The sequence below is a fragment of the Clarias gariepinus genome, chromosome 8 (assembly GCF_024256425.1).
Source record: "Clarias gariepinus isolate MV-2021 ecotype Netherlands chromosome 8, CGAR_prim_01v2, whole genome shotgun sequence".
Taxonomy (NCBI): domain Eukaryota; kingdom Metazoa; phylum Chordata; class Actinopteri; order Siluriformes; family Clariidae; genus Clarias; species Clarias gariepinus.
In genome coordinates this window covers 31,759,645-31,779,918 of record NC_071107.1, presented here as the reverse complement: position 1 = coordinate 31,779,918, position 20,274 = coordinate 31,759,645, and the positions used below count along the sequence as shown (strand labels likewise).

Below are 20,274 nucleotides of genomic sequence, written 5' to 3'. Positions count from 1 at the left end.
TCCTCCAACAGTCCACAATCATGCTGTCAAAGTTGACCAGCCTGTCAAAAACAGCCATAGTGTGTGTGTGTGTGTGTGTGTGTGTGTGTGTGTCTTTGTGCCCTGCAACGGGTTGGCACACCGTCCAGGTTGTACCCTGCCTGGGACAGGATCCAGGCTCTCCTGCAGTGTATGGATCTAAAGTCTGGGCTAAAAAGGCTCTGTTGTGAAGCCTGACATCTCTTTATCTCTGAAACATAGCAGCGCCTTTGTTGCCAACATTGAATAGTCTATAGACTTGCATGTATCGCATTAGTAAAAACTGTAGAAACTGGAAGCTGCCTGGCTGATTGTTATATTTATTTTATTTTTTTATTTAGCAGGCAGTCAAGGCAAGACCCGAGGGAGCACTGAAAATGGTTGCAATGCAAATGAAACCAGTAAGATATTCAGTCGCAGCACAAACCTGGCAATTATCAGGTCTATAGAGGCAGCGGGAAAACTTCATTTCTTTTTTTTTTTTTCATTCAAAATGTTTAATTTGAATACGAGGAACTTAATACAACCGAACTGGGTGGGGGGCAACTATGGGAGGTGTGGGGGTTTGGCAGGAACACCTTTTCATAATGTCAGTGAACCACTTTGTATGCACAGTGCCAGTACTTATGCCAAATGTCAAAAGCACTGACTGACACTTTCATGTAGCACAGCAGGAGAACGACCCTTCCAGACAGACAATATCATCCCTCATCTTCTTCCCTCTTCACTCGCACATCTTCCCGCTTCACTATTAGCGAACACCTCGAGGAAATCTGACAACGTTAAATACTGTAAAGAGAATAAACTGATAGAAGAAGAGTGCACAGTTTAGCAAGGGAAAATGAATTTCGATGCTACTTTGATGTTTTGTTTCTTCGCTCATTTTTTCACTTTGGATTTATCTTGGTCAAGGCCGTGCTTTATTGTATTTTTTTCTTTCTTTTTCCTTTATTTATCTTCTAAATGAAATATTTTACATAATATAAAAAAACACAAAACATCTGGCGTCTGGTCTGGTTCCTGAGTGCTGCGTGTGTGCTGTCATATGCAACGATGCGCTATTTTATTTCCCGACCTGCACGAATAACCATTTTATACTGAGCTGTTTTGTAGCTTCCAAAAAAAATTTTTTTTTAATGAATGTATGGATTAAAAATTAAGTCAACACTCTCAAAACTTGTACAAAAAAAATAGATTTTCTTCTTCATTGCTGTTCAGATAAAAACAGCTATTTAAGTTAATTCTCCTAACTGTACAGTATCCTCAAGCCCACTAGTGTATCCTTGTGTAAACCTTTAAAATTAGAGAGTGTGTGCATTCCAAATGGAAAAAGATGCAAACTAAAATCTACATAGGAGGTTCTTATGCCAGATATATTTTTGGTAATTTATTATACTCGTACTGTAGTTTGTTTAAAAAAAAAATTAAATAAAAAAAAAGGTTAAAGTGCCAGTATGAGCCAGTAAACCAAACAACAGCCTTGTAGAAAAGAACCAAAATTAAATCCTCCTTGGTTGATGCACGAGCTCTTGTTTGTGAAGGTGCATTAGTAAAACAACCTCGGAACAGCAGGACACAAGGCTAGAGTGGCACTAGAATAATACTTAACATCCACATGACTTTACAAGCAACACAAGTGCCCGGTTTTACCACTCATTAATAAAACAATAATCCTAACACATAACAAAAAACAAAAGAAAGAAAGAAAGAAAGAAAGAAAGGTTGCTTTTTTTTGGTTTCTCACAGCGAAGCCAAGTGGTTGGAGTAATAACCTCACAGCTTGAAGAGCACGGACCATGCTTTTAAGCCTAGTAGATCATTTCGTGAGCGAGCGAGTGACTAGTGATCTCTCATAATTAACTTCCAGAGTGAGGTATCGCCGCCCTGAACTCCAGACAGCCTCGCCAGGTACGTCCACCTCATTTCCAATCTCGCTTAGGCAGGCAAATGCACTCAGTAATGAACCCGCGCTATTGTAAAGCAATGAGAGGGGCTCGCGAGCACTTTAGTGGAAGAGCAAAACGTCTAGAATGGATGTCTGGCAGGTTCGACGAGAAGCTTAATCTGACACTAAACAGGCAAGTGTGGAAGGACATTTTGCTTGGCTGCTGCCCTAATAGCCTTAAAAAAAAAAAAAGACCGAGAAAAAGAGAGAGAACACCCAAGTGTTCGCCCTAGTCGCAATTTCCATTTGGCGGGGTAGGTCTGATAGGGCCTACGTCATGTAATGGCTCGGCCAGCTTAAACCATACGCCATTTTCTCCATCCCATTTCGGTTTTAATTAGCACACGATTTCTTTGTTTATTTGAACCAGAAAATAGCCAACGAAATACACTTAAAAAAAAAATTGCAAAAAAGTCTATAGAGGCTTATAAACGGTTTGAAAAGAATCTTTCTTTTCTCATGTGGTCAATGAATCATTTCACACTCGTAGCCCTTATTAATGATAGGTCAGGCGAGATAATAATGATGAAATGAAACTGTCAAGAAGCTGACGGCTCTAATGCAAGGAGTTCCAAGATACAATGAAGGGATTGTCTCGAGAGTAACTAAGGTTATGCTTTAATTTTCAAACTTCAGTCATCGTCAGAAATGTACTCAATATCACCAAACCTGAAGGAGCAATTTGGACTAGCGAGCCTGACTCCCAAAGCATTTCCACAATAGTGAAAAAAATAAAATGATTGTGTGTAAATAACCTAAGCACTTTTTCTCTCTCCTAATCACAAGACGAACTCCGCTCTGATCTACCCTCGGTCGGTATGCAGTTATTTCATCCAGGTAATGAAGCAGAATTAGCGGGAAGAAATGGCCTGTGACTGATTCTGTGTGTGAAGCACTAGCCAGGCGGAATCCCCCTCCTCCTTTGTTCCCGTCTGATCTCTCCGAGACAGCTTTTTGAAAGCACGCGTCTATCCATCTGAACGACGTAGAGAACGTCGGCTCCACTCACTCGAGGATCTAATCCTGCGCTGAAGAGGTCACATGCTAATTGTAGTTCGTTTCTCATCAACCCGCCATTTATCAGTCATCTGCGTTTTGATGTCTGCAGGATCGACGGAGGCAAACTGAGACATGGGATCAGCAAGTTCGCACATAAGAGACACGTTTTAATCCTCGAGCTCACGGGCTGATACCTCGGTGCGTTTTAGTGTCGAGGTCCTGTGAAAGCTTACCAACTGACTCTTAGATGCCGAGCTGTGCACAAAGCATGCTCCAACAGAGCACAGTTCTTGTAATAACCTAAAAAAAAAAAAGTTCAAAGAAGTTTAAATCTACATGGACCCTTGCCACAGCAGCTCAAGGAAATTTAAGATTCCATTTCAAGTGCTCTGTGTACCATCCCGTGTATCAAGGCAGCCTCGATAGTACTGGCCGATCTGTAAACCCACCCGCCTGCTTCCTTTTAGATTTGAAGATTAGAAGACGTTCCTAAAATGAAAGTATTAGGGTGTGCAAACTTGGTGGAAATGGTGCAATAGCTGAGCCCCGGCTGGATCCACACTCGAGAGAGGAGGGATGAAGCTAAGCTAATGAGGACACGGAGTCCTGCTCCTCTGCAGGGAGAAAGTAGAACCCCAGCTGCTGCTCAGCGTGCCCACAAGCCCTGAAGGAGTCGGATTAGACCCTGGATCACTCCTTGGTAATGGGTGAAGAGAAAAAAAACAAAAACACTCCAACAGTCAATACCACCTCCTACTAATCCCAGGGTTTGTCATTGGAGACAATGCCCTTTTACACCACTGACTCCTACACTTCTATGGCTGCTTATTACAACAGCTGGTCACTAATGGATGAGTGCAGCCCCATAACAGGCAATTAAGTAATTGGTAGATGAACATTCAGACAAAAGGTTCTCAAGGGGAAGAAAAAAAAAAAAAAAAAAAACCCTGTTCATGCTTTGGGGAATACTGGTGAGCTTTTGTTTGACAGGGTTAGAAAGGGTGTAAAAAGGTAGCACGCACACAAAGTACTCAAGAACTGCTGCAGGAAATAGAAGTCAACCTCTGCCGTTTCTGGAGGCACCGTTAAAATCTGTCCTGCGTGTGCGTGACTTAAAAATCAAAGTGGAATCCATTTGCTTAAACACTCTTCATCCATGCTATGTTAATCTCCTCGGTGGCCTCCGACCTAACGACTGCAAAGGGCACGATGCTGAGGATCAAACCACAAGCTGAGATTTCACCCCGGACGTCAATCAGGATCCACGTGATTCCTTCGCCTCCTGCCACTATTAAAGTGCAAACCGGTAGAGGAAATAAACTTCAGGGACGACGCATTCTCACCCAGAGATATGAAGAAGCAGCAGTGTTTATATTAGACGCGTAATTACATAGCGAAATAGAGGTTTCGATTATGTACTCTACTACCGAGAGAGTTATTTAAATGTTTTGCTGCCGAGATTAAATGTGTTTGGGGTGAAAGTCCTAAAGGTTACCGGCTGTCTGACTAAACTCCAAAAGCAATATAGTCGTCTAGATATTTCCTGGAAGCTTTGATGTTCAGATGCTTTTTTTTTTCAGATGCTTTTTTTTGGGGTGAGTCAGTTCAGGGCAGATTCGCTCAAGGGGTTGCAGACTGTAAGTGATGATTGACACCAGGCACTAATAGGAAACGGCACATTAGGTCCTAACAGATAACCATTGTTTTACCCAGCAGCAGAACATCTGACTCAGAACAACTACGGATTGTGTTCAGAATTTTAGCATCGGTGCGATATTTGCTTGCAATCAGGTGCTGAGGATTCTTCCCGGGAAATTCAATTACCTTTCAGTTGTATACTGTATGCGTAAAGCTCCTTTCATATATAAGCCGCTGTAATAAATCAGGTTTCCAGAGATCAAGGCCTGAGAGATGAATAAGACTGAAGTAAGTAGAAATTGCCCAAGGAAGAAAGCCGTCGAGAGGAAGCCGTCCTCCGTCGAGCAGGCACCCAACACTGACAAGTGACATGAAAATGGAAGTCAAAAGGTGCGTCACAACAGTTACAGGGATGAATAGCGGCGTTTTGTTTCACCAAAGGCTAGTTAAAGGTTTCAAATTCGACTCTATCACTTGTCATGTCACGGACAAAAGGGAAAACATGTAAGCGTTATATGTAAGAAAATACCTCAGTGCTAAGTTGAAGATGTAAGAATACAGTGACAGGGATATTTTTAGATCAGTTTATCATTCTGTAAAAAATGTCAAAACATAACACCCCCCAGGAGCCAAGAGAAAAAAAAAAAGAAAAAGCGACACTTTTTTTCCTTTGCTAAACGTTTCCCAGGTGACAAAAGCGCTCGTCTGATTCGAATCAAGTTCGGAGACACGCTACAAATTCATTCTCTGAAATGTAGATGGCCGTCAGAGTGAGAGGAGACACCCTCTTATCGACCCTGATCGCTGCTGAATAAACATGAGGAACGAGCTTGCCTGGGAGAGGTGTGAAATTCAGCAGGGCAAACCTCATTCCAGTAAAGAAGGATGTGGAGGGGCGATAAAAATCTGCCCTGTTCCACAAATAATCCAGGAGCCCCTGGGTAGGCTGCAAAAATGTTCTTCAGGAGATGATAAAGGGCAATATGTACAAATGCAAAGGCACTAATGTAATGTATCGCTAGCTGTAAAAAGGGGGGTCCACTGGACTTGTAATACACTGATGGTATATAGAGTATGCACCAAAATATACAGTACTGAAATGAAAATACCAACAATATTACCTTGTTTTCATCTGTGAGGTTATTTCTCCTGAAAGAAACTTACGTAAACATTATTAGCCAAGGTATGCGGTATTTATTATGGTTTGCGCAATAGTCATATGTTTGAAGTGTGCAAAAGTGCAAATGCATGTATTTCAGTACTGTATATTTTGGGCATACTGTACGTCTTCTCTTAATGCCTAACCATAGCATTAGTCCTTACCTCAAACTATTACAGATAGTTTAGGCTGTATTTCTGGCACACTTTAGTTACAGTAATAGGTAGAACCCAAGTTATCATTAATTTCATAATGTGTACAGTTTATCGCTACCAGAATAATGAGAAACACTTAGCAAAAACATCAACCTCACCAAATACTCATATTATCATTATTTTAGGTCATAGAAACAGCAAATTTGTTTTTGTTTATTTTTCTTACCTCAGTCATTTTTGTATAGTTGGTTAAAAAAAGAAATAAAATTAATTTGAAATTAAATAAAATTCAGTTTAAAAGTTTACAACTTTTAGTGTAAATTTTATAGTAAACTTTTATTGTAAACTTTATAGTAGTTAAATTAATGTACATTTATACATTATACACCAGACTATTTGTACAGTTGACGTTAAAGTTTTTTACAGCAAAATAATCACTGCTGTAAAGTAATAGGTCAAATAAAACATGACACGTAAAATTACGGCAAAACAACACAAAACTGACTTTAAAATTTCAAGTAGACTATTACTGTAATTTATATCAAATTTCATACAATGATGTCTATAGAAAGTGCCAAACAGTGAGTTTTTTTCCGTAGTGTAACAATTTTACAAAGAAAAAAACATAGTTATACATATTAGCAAACTAATTTATTTAAAGTTGAAACAGGAAAAAAAAAAACAATGGCAAATTATGGCAAAACAATAAATAACTGATAAAATTACACTAGACTGTAATTACACTAGTCAGTCTATTTAATCCAATTAAAATGCCTATAACTTAATGTACAGGTTAACGTTTATTTCAATGATATAAAGTTTATTAAGCAAACTGGCAGTCAGTCACAAAAATATTTAATATTTACACATGGTGCCAAACTATAAGGTTGAGCTATGTTATAACAGTATTTTTTACAAAGAAAAACTTGTTTTTCACAGCAAAAAATAATACATAACAGAAGTAAACTTGTAGCAAAACAAGACATACATACACACAATACATAGAATTATGTCAAAACAAGTCGTAACCGATTGTAAAATTATAGCAGTTTTTTATTTACACTAAGCATCAAACTGTCTAGTAACATATATTTACTGCACTCTTTCTAGCAATTCAAACGCCTGTAACTATAAAGTTTACAGTCCATTTATTTATATTGTCTGATGCTTTATCAGCGTATAGCTTGAAACAGCAATCAGAATAGTGCAAGATGACCGTGAAAAAAGAAAAAAAGAATGAACAGGGATAAATTTGTCTTGCTGCCTGTCTATCAGAAAACAACTTATCTGATTATTCTTTTTTTCTTTTTAAATCGTCAATGATTTCCGACTCTCCTGGTGCAACGATTGACGTCGCAATCTACGCTGATTCGCTTTTTAATCCATCTACACATCGATCTATTTAGCTTCTGTACTGAAAGCAATAGGAGCTGAATCGCGTTCAAATCTAAAGCAACTCTGGAACCGCTTAAACAAGCTGGTCACGTGATTCAAAATAGTGGTCACCGTAGCACTTTCTCAGAAGAATAAAAACAACATTTCTAAATTTTATGAATCTAATAGGTTGAAGGGTGCCGATTAAATTCCTGTAACATTGTCCAGGATCCAACAGCCGCAACTTAAAGGTGGTGAGGTTTGAACTTAGGACCTTCAAATCACTAGACCAATGCCTTAACCACTGAGCTACCCCTGCCCCAAATGGAACTAAATTGGAATGACTGGCAACCTGGTGAGGTGAGTGTAGTGTTACGTAAGAAAACAATGGACTGAAATTTGCATCTGGCAGCATCAAGCCATGGTGCTGATTATTTTCAGGGAAAACAAATCACTATGGTGTTTTATTTCTTATATTATTCTGTTCTCATTTAAAAATATCACACGTTGGGAGAGAATTTTTGTAAATTCCTGTCACTACTAGAACAACTGGTGCTCAAAAAGACACAAAGACGGTACACAGTGTATCTGCTTAATTTACTCCGAAGTGCAATAACAGCTCATCTAGCTGTAGAACTGGCCAGAACGGTGGATAATTTTTTGTAAAGTTTTGTTAGTTTGTTTTAAAGCACTGGGCTACACAGAAGTAGGTTGGTAACTACTTACAATCCACTCAAAATAAGTAAAGCTTATGGAGAACGCGAGGTAACATGCAGAAACCTAGTGATGTCGACCGTGCTGGATCTCACACCTGATGTTGCTCCCGTGCCGTTGAGGTGCACCGAGCAGCTCGTCACTTAGCGAGATTGTTGTTTGTAGCACAGGGCAGAATTCAATCACCTGCACAGAATCTATGGCTTCGAAAAAGGAATTACCTGCACCGCATCGGCACTGAAAGGAAGAGGTTAGGGGGCCGTCGTCTGACTGGCTCTCGCTCCCGCTCCCCCGCTCCCTCTTTTTCTTTCATCAACCTGAGTTTCCCCTCCATTGCCGCTGTTTGTTTTCACTGCACTTTCGCTAAATTAGTAATTAAAGTCGCACAAACCAATCTCACCGCCGCGGCTTGTGAACCCGGGGACACACCTGCCGAAGCCACACAAACAAATAGCTTGTTAAGCTCTGCGTAGCAGCCAGACAAGCTAACGAGGAACACAGTGCCCGGCCCTGATTTAAGAGTGTAAAAAAGAAAGCCAAGAGCAGCTGAGCGGGTCATAGACAAACCTACGCGCAAACACAGAGAGAGCTTGTCGCATCCGGTGTACTAATCGAGACAGCAGGTGAGGAATACACAGAGAGACAGACGGGATTACATGTTTCATTTAGGTAAGTATGCTTTAAACAAATCTTTCTTAGCATCAGCAAATAACACGAGCTACAAAACAAAGCCAAAAAAAAAAAAAAAAAATATATATATATATATATATATATATATATATATAATCTTCCTCCTGCTTTTTTTTCTTCCCCTTTTTGCTTTGTACAGAGCTACACATGCTACCATCCTTTGTTTACGCAAAATATAACTGTGGCTCACGAGCAGCTGCTTAATTACCTGGAATACATTCTACCTTTTTTTTTTCCTGACGTCTCAAACAGATGAAGCTAAAACACTGTCAGATGGAGAAGGATAGTGCTGTTTTTATTTTAGTTTTACAGAAAATAACATAAAATGGTGGAACAATCAATAGTGCAAATACTTGACCTTTTTCCACACACACACACACACACAAAATTACATTAAAGGCGATGCTTTAAATATAATCTGGTATTAAACAGATTTTATAAAGATGCAGCGATGTTCAAGCATTTAGCATCATCCATAAATACACACCGCAGGTCTGCTAGTCAGCCACATAGCTGCTCTGATAAAAATATCCAAAAAACAAACAGACGTGTATTAAACTTCTAAATAGTGTAAAGAAAAAGATCTGCCCCATCACTGAAAGTTCAAATGCCTAAAATGCCACAGCCAGCTATAGGTCAAGAGGCAAGGAAGGAAAACTCGCCCTGCTCTCTGTGTGAGACGGAATTGAAACTCTTTTTCCACCGTCTATCAATGCGACACGAGCCGATTGGGGGGGGGGGGATCTGCGTGCTACTGTACGTCTACGTGTATATCTAGAAGAGGGTGGATTACGCTTATCCTGTCCTCTAGTGGGATTCAGTTGCTGCTTTAGTGTCTTCGGTTTGTGAAAAGCATGCTCCATGTGGCTCGACTTCACAAAATTTACTTTTTGGTCATTTTTAGACATTCAGATGGGTCTCCAGTGTGTGTGAGCGAAAAAAAAAAAAACAATTCCAAATTTATGTCACTTTTCAAATTTTTGCACCTTAAACAAGCCAACTAGTTTTTCCCCTATAGTGACATCATATAAGAAGAGCCCCTCCCCTGCTGTTCTCTGGAGTTGTGTGGCACAGCAGAAACATTTACATTAACAATGAAATGGCGCGATTGGAGGAGGAGTGAAATAAAGGTATACATAACGCATTATCTAAAGGGGTATTTCAGCTAGAAGTTTACACACACACTTTTTAAAGAAATAGTAAGAGCTCTAAAAAAAAAAAAAAAAAACACCTGGAAATGTTAAAAGCCTAAATTACAAAATAAATAAATAAATAAAACAGCAAAAGCCAGGTTTGTCAGTTCATGTAGCAAAGGTGAAGCGTAACTCCTCCGGCCAAATAATGACAAGTAACACCATTTCCGCAGGCGCCATGTTAATGTAAATGCAAATATCAAGAACTGGTTCGACTCAGAGATGTAATTATAAAATTGTAAATCCCCAGCAGGACTTGCAGAGACATAAATCATCCTCAAAAGAATGCAGGCGTGCACGAGCATGCATACTTGCATCTCTGACTGACAGGCAAATAAACATAATCCTCAGACGTACCTGTCACTTGTTCAAACAGGGCTTTAACTGGCTCTTGTAGGATTAGGAGAAAGCCAGAGGGGGAAAAATGGACCAACAACGAGCTCGAGCTACATAAGTGCTCTATATTGAAAGCATAAGTGCGGCGGGACGGAGCAGCCGCTGTATCGTACCATCCATCATTACATCATTCAACAAGCGGTCAAGAAAGGAGTGCTTTCTCGCGGTTGCGTCTGGTTAATGCTTCAAATCAAAAAGCGTCCTGCCTCAAAAGACCGCTCTTTAATAATGCAACGACATGGCTTACGGAATAATAACAATATCCCTACCCCTATTAAATTGTGCAACATTTATCACGCTCACCATTACTCAGCCGTGGTCTCGCTTGGAAGAACGTGGCCTTGGATCAAGCATTCCTGATTGAGGCTTCTGAGGTTTCACAGAACAGTTGCTATTTGTAACTAGTTTGGAAACCAATAAATATGGATTTGCATGGATGATTCAGGGCAAGGGTGAAAATTTCCTAGCTGAGCCAGAGCTGATCGCTTCATCACACTAATGATGCTTTGGTGTTTATTGCAGTCGTTTTCTCCAAGATCTCTTCACACTCTGACTCAATAAATTACGAAACAATCCCTGATCTCGGTGTCTCTCCAAGCTTTGTAAATGATAGGGTTAAAACTAAAAACCTGAAAGCACCTATCTCGCGTTAACATTCAAGCATTCTACCCCAGACATCTCTTTTTGGGGTGTGTCTTTGACGAGGACACTGATTGGACTGTACGTGTATGGATTTTGGCATGCTAGCTTCATCAAATTTCTGCCAAAACCACTGATTAGACATTTGGCAACCCCTTCCAAGCCTCATCACAGCTACATTTGTATTTCTAAGCTTAAAATATTCCGAAAGCCATTCTCGGAGACATAATATTACATGCAGCCAAAAGACAAATATGAAGTGCAACCATCTATCAACCTCTTCCCCACACAAACAGGATGCAATTTATGATTGTTCAGGCAATCAATAATAAGCACTTGTGATAATGCAGTCAAGAAGGGGTTGAGAGAGAAGTGAGAGAGAGAGAGAGGCTAGCTCTCTTGGGCCTTCCTGGGATTGCAGTAATGCTCCACTTTGAGCCAAGAAGAGAATATTCATTAGTGAGGATAATGCACTCCAATTAACCAGAGACAGACGTTCTATTGCAGGTGTGGCTTGCACCTGGTGTCTGAAATAATGGACGTTGAAGAAAAAAAAATGCACATTTCTACAATATCCAATAGACGCTTCAGTTCAAGCTGATTAAATCCTCATCCACTGCCGAGCGTCACTCTCCTGTTCTCATCCACTCCTCGGATCTCACCCACTTCTCAGCAGAGACACTGCAGGCGAGAAATCTTGCGCTGTGATGTCCGTCAGAAACGATCCAGACTGAGAAAGTGAGACAGAGAGAGAGTTGGGGCCTTCCCCAGCCTGCTCTGAGACTGAGGGCTGTGGTTGAATAATGGGAGACAAACGATGGGATGAAACATGCAAGCGAACGCGAGAGCACACACACACAGCTGCCTCTGGCAGATCTCTGCTTAGACATACTGTATAATATGCCTAAAGCCTTCGCACTTCACACGGATGCTACCATGTCTTAAATTAACATCAACCACCAAGAAGCGAGAAACATCCATCCTTAATCGCTTCAAGGGGTAACAGGATATGGTGGCACAGGGGCACCTGCATCCGGGGAGATTCAGAGCGGTGTAGATGATTAAAAGGTGACTAATCACCTGTTACTATGCTGCAAGAGCGTGTTTAAAACTATAAACCAAATGCAATCCTCTCATGTATTTCTAAGATCCTATAAAGTATACTGGCTCAACAGCAGAGCTTATATACTTTCATTGACATGAAAGCCTTCACCATCAGTTTTAAGCCTTTTTACAATACAGGAAACAGCACTGAGGTAATAAATCCCTTCCTGTCCGTCATTTGCAATTTGGGGAGGTGCCTCCTTTCGTGTGATACCTAATAATTTAGACAAACTACAAAGTACGATAAAATAACTAAGCTAAGACAAATGCTCACTTCTCTATACCCGGATTACCCCTTTTTAGGACCATTTTTAGTGTACAAGCTAATAGATGCATGAGCTATGGAGAAATATTACGCACAACATTATCAGTTAATTCCTTTTTTAATAGTTTTTCGTTGTTTTTTTAACACAATTTGGCATTTTGATTTTTTTTACTCTGTATCACTTGTTGCTCATGGTATACACACACACATGTACTTTTATATTAGCACCTGGAATAATACATTAAGGTGCAGAGCTTTCTGTCATACAAAGCTATGGATTCTTATAGTTAGTCCCTAAAACTCAGATGCAGTCTAAATTCATACACTGCAAAAAAATGTTACCATCTTAGCAAGTGAAATATTTTTTAATAAAATAAATTTTATTTTTAGTAAAATAAATTTACAACAAACCAAGTATAAGATTATTAGCGTTATTTCTAGTCAAATTTTACCAAAATTGCAAGTGAAAAATGTCTGATTATATTGGCTAAGGGCGGCATGGTGGTGTCGTGGTTAGCACTGTCGCTTGCACCTCCAGGGTCCGGGTTCGATTCCTGAGCCCGGGTTCGATTCCCGTCTCTGTGTGCATGGAGTTTGCATGTTCTCCCATGTTTGGTGGGTTTCCCCCGGGTACTCCGGTTTCCTCCCACAGTCCAAAGACATGTAGATTAGGCTAATTGGCGTTCCCAAATGGCCCGTAGTGTGTGATTGGAAGTGTGTGTCCTGCGATGGATTGGCACCCTGTCCAGGGTGTACCCTGCCTTGTGCCCTAAGTCTCCTGGGATAAGCTCCAGGTCCCCATGACCCTGAATACAGGATAAAGCGGTTTAGAAGATGAGTGAGTGAGAGTGAGTGTATTGGCTGTTAACTTTCCTAGTTTTTAGAATTCTATCTGTTGAATTCAGCTAGGTTTTTAAAAATATTTTTTTATATCCCATATTTAAAATTTTGTTCTTTTTTTTCTCTGCAGATTTTCTATATTTTAGAAAGAAGCTTTCTCCATTTTATTTTTTATTCTATTCCCTAATTTTTATTTAGATTTTAAGGTCACGAGCGGTCGTTTAAGCATTTAACTGCATATTATACTGTGTATGACTGCGTATGTGACCAATAAAATTTTAATTTGAAAGAAGAAAAATTCTCTGCCAATTGAACAAGACATTTTTGTCGCTTGCGATTTTAGTAACAATTGATTAAAATAAGTTTAATAAGCTTATATCTGGTTCGTTGTAATCTTATTTTGAGAAATTATAGATAGGTTTGGCTTTATTCAAGAATTTTTCACTTGACAAGGTAGGTAAAGGTAAAGGTGTCCCCCTGCGCAGAGAGTTGTGGTAAACTGGGATAATTTGATCCCGTCATCCCCTGAATCATCCTGATGCTCCTTGGTCCATCTACCACTAATCATTTAATGTACATTTTACAGTTAGTTGGTCTCAAAATGCAATCTTATAGGCTACAAATTTATGGGTCTGTGTGAGTGTGTGTGCATACTTATGTGCAGCGAATTTTAATGAGTCGAACAGGAAAACAAGCTTTCGAACAGTGGAATAACAACATGGTTTTAAGAGGAAGACACAGTCATTGCCAAAAACGCTTGTGATGATAATACTACCCCATCATATACTTAAAGGGATGTTCAAGAGCATAGTTTGAAACACTGGCACGTAAAGAAATGTCAGGGCTCAAGAGGGTAACCGTTTCTAAGTACTGAAAAGAACTTGTGAGTTAACATATCCTCGTCCAGCCAATCACTGCGGGATCAAAAATCACGAGAGAAAACATATTAACCGAGCTATTTGCTTATAAAACCCTGAGAGAATTGAAATTATGCATTTGTCCGCGCAGAGGGCAAAAGTTACGTGAGAGAAAACAACTAATAAAAATATAATAGGCTTTTTTTTCTTAAAGAATAGAGAGGACAAGAGGATACGAAACATGCGAACACAAGCAGAGAAGAGTTTACTGCCTCAGTGATGTTGTGCCACAGAGAGTTAAGACCTCATAGCTTCAACCAACGTCTTTGTCCAGTTGAGGCTTGCTCAGACCTCTGCCTCGATCGGGTCCATCTTTTAGCAAACGTTTAGTCACTGGTGGTGGTTAGGACAGTCCTTCTCCAGCGGGGTATTAATCCTGTAAGCCTCCTCTAGGAGATTCATCTCCTTTCAGCTGTACAGACTCGATATTTAGAATACTCTTGGGAAATTGAAGAAGCTTGAGATACACTTATCACTTATGGTATGTTTAAAATAAAGTCCATTGCACATCAACTCGCATCAGCATTGTGGGGTTAATATTTTTTCCAGAAATTGTACTCCTCGTTCCAGTAGTAACAGTAAATTATCTAACAAATAAAAAAAAAGAGCTTTAATTACCCAACTAGGTACCATTTCCCCCGTATGGACCACTCTTTTCTTCTGTGTAGCACAAGGCTCATGGTTAGAGGACAAATCGGCCTACAACTTCATCAACCAGGGTGAGCCTGTGTGACAGATTTGCTGAAATGCTGCAAAAAGTGAATGCAGAGAGCTCACACTAGCCACACACTCGCACAAACGAGGAGTGTGAGCCATCTGTCATTCAAGCCATGCGTTTGAATACAGTTGGCCCACTGTACTTGCCAAGGTGAGAGACATTTCCATTTTAAATTAACAGCGTCTGCGAAGGCATCCCGGGCTCAGTCGCGCCGAGGGCCGGTTCGTCACCCGCTAGCCTTGAACGAGCTCGCACACACTTGCTAGTCTGCGCTGCTACTCACTCTCACCATTCACAAACAGAAGAGAAAGAAATCGAGTGTGACCCTGCCAGGTTTTTACTGTAAAACAAAAGAAATCCTGCACACTATAAACTCAGTTTTAAAGTAAGACTAGGAGCAGAACTATATGAACTGCATGAACTATAACGCTCTAACAGTCGTGAGAAATGAATTTCACCATAACTGTTCTTTTATTCAACTCTAGAGCAATACAGTAAAAAGTCATTTATGCTACTTCTACTTTATTTAGAGTTGATCAGCAAGCTGGGGGATATATGAGATCACAATAGGGGTAATCTGGCTTGGATTGTTTAATCTATGGTCAGTACAAAAATGAAAACAAGGACGACAAGCAGGAAGTTTTTTTACCTTCACAGTTTGTTTGTGTACGAACACTGGAGACCCATGTGAATGTCAAAAAAGTTTTAAAAAATTTTTTATAAAAACACCCCCTTTTTTGTCACTACTCGCTTTTGTTAGTAAATGCACAAACATTGAATAAAAAAAAAAAAAGCTACTTATTTTTAGCTACTCCTAACTTAATTAACTAACATTTTAAAAAGAATACTTATTCAGTCTTTGTTAAATATTTGTCCACATGGTTCCTCATTTTATTCTCAGGTGGAGTAAATATAAGTTTATATATATATATATGTTGCATCCAAATACTTAAACTGCAACATGGTTCCCCATCTTGGAAGGCCGTCCACAAGATTTCAGAGTGTTTCTATGGAAATTTGTGCCCATTAATTTTGTAGAGCATTTATGAGGTCAGGAACTGATGTTGGACGAGAAGGTCAGGCTCGCAATCTCCGATCCAGTTTATCCCAAAGGTGCTCAATAGGGTTGAGGTCAGTGCTCTGTGCAGGTCAGTCAAGTTCTTCCACACTGAACTCATCAAACCATATGTTTATACAGGTTCTTGCTTTGTGCACTGGGAGACACGTTGGAATAGAAATGGGCCTTCCCCAAACTCTTACCACAAAGTTGGAAGAATTGCATTGGTCAAGTTTAAAATCTGCTGAAGCATAAAGATCGTGGATAAAGAGCCTGATTGAAAGACCTAAATTAAATAATTAACACGTTTGGCCAAATACTTTGGTCCATGAGTAACTAACTGTCTCAACTAGAGAGGATTCCCACTAGTGCAGTTATTGTACATTTAATTCTACCTGCTGTAATATCTTCCTATGACTTCTTTCATAAAATAGTGTAGGCTTATTTTAATCAACACGACCCTGACCAGGCTGGTACTAATCATCATTACTCATCCGTATCTAACCTCTCGCTACATAAGTTAAAACTACTCCTCCTATTCGTAGCTGTATTTGCATCCATATGATCTGTATTCATATTCAGTTGCCTGTCTCTAGTATACAGTCCTCAGGATGTCACTGCTTTTGTTTGTCCGTCCAGTTTGGAAGCAGAAGGAGACCCACGCTCGAGCTTTTCTCATGCAAACTCCAGGTTAATGTCGCAGGGAGGAGTACAGGCACTGAGTCAGCAGTACAGAGGAAACGAGTAGAGCCTCGGAGATGAATAAATCAATGCCAAAAACATGGTGCCTCACTCCTCCTCTATTCTCCTGCTCAACACCAGAACCACCGTCCTTCTCTCGTCTTTAAAAGAGCACCGCATGTATCCGCATCATCCATCCATCTCTTAGTGACGGGTGGGGTTTGGAAGGCAGTGCTGCTCCTCAGATGGTAATGGGCCTTTCTTCCTACCAAGGCAAAGACATGTAAAATACTGCGAGGAGCTCAGCAAAAAACAACAGGATGACAGAAAACGAACGATGCCTCCAGGAGAGCTTGCAAAGCCACACACACACACGTTCGCATTTACTTTTTTACTTACTTACTTACATACACACACTCACACAGAGGCAAGGTTTCTAAAAACCATTAAGACGACTTTTATCTCAGCACGCTTGTAATTCCCACTATATACATGCAGGCAAATGCGGCTTCTTCACATTATTAGCATGACCTTCTCTTTGAGCATGGAGTTAGCACTAGCCTGCGTTTCTCAGCGGCAGCCCATGCTAATGGCAGAGGACTGAATCTCATCCTGCAGTGATAACATAATCAGCTCATGAGGAATAGCGGAAAAAAAAAAAAAATCACATTTGCAAGTCGTGCATCTTCATAAAGCTGGCTTTCAGGAACCTGTTTCAAATCACGCTGACAATATAAAAGACGCACAGTCCGGATGCACTTTCGATAATGATTCACCACAACACCGACATCATGCCTAACGTACGTCAAAGACAAGACATGAGCACCGGTTATAAGCACGAACTTGGTAGAAGAAAAAAAAAAAAGGCCCTCTTGCTGACGTTATGCAATCAGAGGTGACAGCTAGAACTTCTCTTCACCCTGAGCTTAAGAGGAACCATCAATCCTCCTCTCTTCTAAGAGGTGGCAAAAAAAAATTCCAAGCTCTCAACCCAACTGACAGTTGCTAATGGAGGAAGAGGACTATAAACGCGTCTTAGCGTTGATGGAACTTCTCTCTTCTCCCCCCATCTCACTGTTTTTGCTTTGGGAGGGAGGCTCGACAAAGACACGAGCAACATCTGATACTCTGTGTCGGAAGGATTTCTGGGCATGGTGTCAGACCTGGGCACCTTCACAGCACTTAGACGCTTCTGAGGCGTTAGGAAAAACACATCGGATCCTGAGAGACGGCTTCAGATTTCACCCCTTTGTGTTTTCAAAGTGCCAAGTTGCCCGCTCCGATGAGTAAAGCTGATGATGGAGGCGAGCCGATAATCAGCCTTTTTTCAGCTCTTCGGATATCTGTGGCAAACAAGGATTGGACTGTTGGCCAGGCCTTAACTTGCATTTAGCGTTTGATTTGAAAAATTAGCTGGCTTGGAGATCATGGCTTCTTGCATTTCAGTTATACATGCTAGAAATGCACAACTCGTTTTTTTTTTTATTTTACTTTTTGAAACTTTTAGCTTTTTACCTTGGTCTTTTTTTCTAAAACTAAAAGGAAGAACTGCATATATAACGTTATAATAACCGATAACTTAGGAAGACTTTCAGGTTTGTTAAATGACCCCATGGTTTCCAGCGTGCACATTTCCACCATGCTGATTTAAGGCAGATGTGTTGATGTGTTCATGTAAAATACTGTGGGTTTAAGCATTTGTGTGTGTGTGTGTGCGCGTTTGTATGCGTAGCCTTAATGATGAAAGCTGTTATAAACAGCTGTGAATAACAGTTTCACTTTATTTCCATTTAATTACTGAAGTTAAGAACAGTACGAGACAGAAAATAAGTTTATTTAAGATAGAAGACGGTAGAGTTCGTTACGACGCCGCGCTCATTAGCATTTTCCCAGCCGTTTCCTTCCTCCAGGTTAAACAGATAGACGAACTTAAAATCACCTTTGAAATACTTCCACCGGTCGCTTTGTATCACAAATTTGGCAGATGACCCCCACTTAGTGGAACAAAGCCAGACGAGCTGGACTAATCAGATCCTTGTGGACAAACAACACTCCTTTATCGACCTGATCTATCATTCCCATGTGTGCGCTTATAAGTGCAAGCATCCGAGAGCATTAATCGTCGCGTCTTCGGCACGTCAAAAGCATGAGCGACCCTCTTTTTTTACAAGAACTTAAAAAAAAAAAAAAAAAAACAGCCGCCGCAGATAAGAAAATAGTTTCTATCATCCCGAGGGACTCGGGGCATCCATGGTTTGTGAGCTGTTTAAAGAAGCAGAAACCCTTTAAACCACAGGCCTTTGCTCTTTTAAAATTCAAATGATGAGGCAAAATAGATGCCATTCCTCAAGGCGAATAAGGCGGCAATACCTTAAGGTTGTGAGGATACGGTGACTGAGCTAATTACAGATTTAGGACTGAAACAGTAAACCAATTACAGGGTGGAGAGCGAGGTGCTCCAGTGAGCCACGCAGAATTTAATAGCAGTACTGAGGAAGCCATTGTATACCGATGGCATCTCTTTTTTTTATCTCTCTCTCTCTCTCTCTCTGTGCTGATAAGGATAAGGCTAAAAGACAGAGCTAAGAAAAGGAGGGGGGGGGGATTTTTTTTTTTTAACCCTAATCTGATCAGAGGCCATTGTTTTCAGAGCTCATTAAACTACAGGAGGTCCAGAGGTCTCCTCGCAGTTGACAAGTCAGCTCCGTCCCCCACTCCCCCCTCCCCATCAATAGGCTCCTTTAACCCCGCTAAAGACAAGGGAAGACTTAAAAAAACAAGCACCCGAGACAAAAGGAAACAGCAGAGAGGAATCAGCACAAATACACAGGGCTGAGAGAACCGACAGGGAACCTGGCTTATGGTTTCCAGGGCCTGAGACAGCAGGAAGTCACTTTCTTTTATAAGATTGGGAAAGTTTGCAGTTGCGGGGGCTTTTCCTCGTCGCTGTCGCCTTGTCTCAAGGGAGAAAATAGGTTAAAACCTCAGCATATGGGATGTGCATTGAAAGAAACAGAGAAACAAAGGGGATGTCAAAACCTGCTGAAAACAATAGCGCTATCACATCAGCCATACTGTAACAACGTGTTAACAGGAACATGCTCAATATGGTGCTCGGTGCAGACACCTTCACTCACACACACCCGCGAGCAAGCACTCAGATCCTGTCTCACCTATCGAGCTGAAATATCACCTGTAAGCAGAAACGTAAAATCATCATCCTCATCGTCATCATTATCGTCATCATCATTCCCCAGTCTTCTAAAGCTTCCTGTCTGCAGCGTTGAGAGATTTTAGCGAAAGAAAAAAAAACTCCACCATCATTTGATTCGTTACTTTTAATGACTCAAAGACTCCTGATTCAATTTTTCTAAGTAGTTTTTCTACTAGTTCATTTTAGTGCTGTGAACATTTGCTTCAATAAAACCAAACCATTAGATGCAATAACGCTCCTGCTGCCGTATCATGTATCAGAATGTTTGGTTCTAACGAAGTTCTTGTGATGAGATTTATCATATAAGAATAAGTAAACTATTTGAGGAAAAAAAAAAAAAAAAAAAAAAAAACACCAGTTCGCAGCTGATCCCTGAAGAATGCAGGCACCGATCCTCAGGCATCTCCCTCGTCTTAAAAGTTCTTAAAGCCCTCGTACACTTAACCGAATCAAGTGCTTTAATGACTTTAGCTCGGCTTTAACACGCAAGCGAAGACAGGGAAAGGAGAGGAAACAGAGAGGCAGGCTGTTTTCCTCAAAGCCACGACTGTTGTCAAA

General features: G+C 40.5%; 1 protein-coding gene across 3 annotated transcripts in view; it reads right to left on the bottom strand.

Moving 5' to 3' along the window:
* The window catches only part of macrod2 (mono-ADP ribosylhydrolase 2), a 617,779-nt gene that overhangs the window by 478,617 nt on the left and 118,888 nt on the right, over positions 1-20,274 (bottom strand). The window lies entirely within an intron of this gene.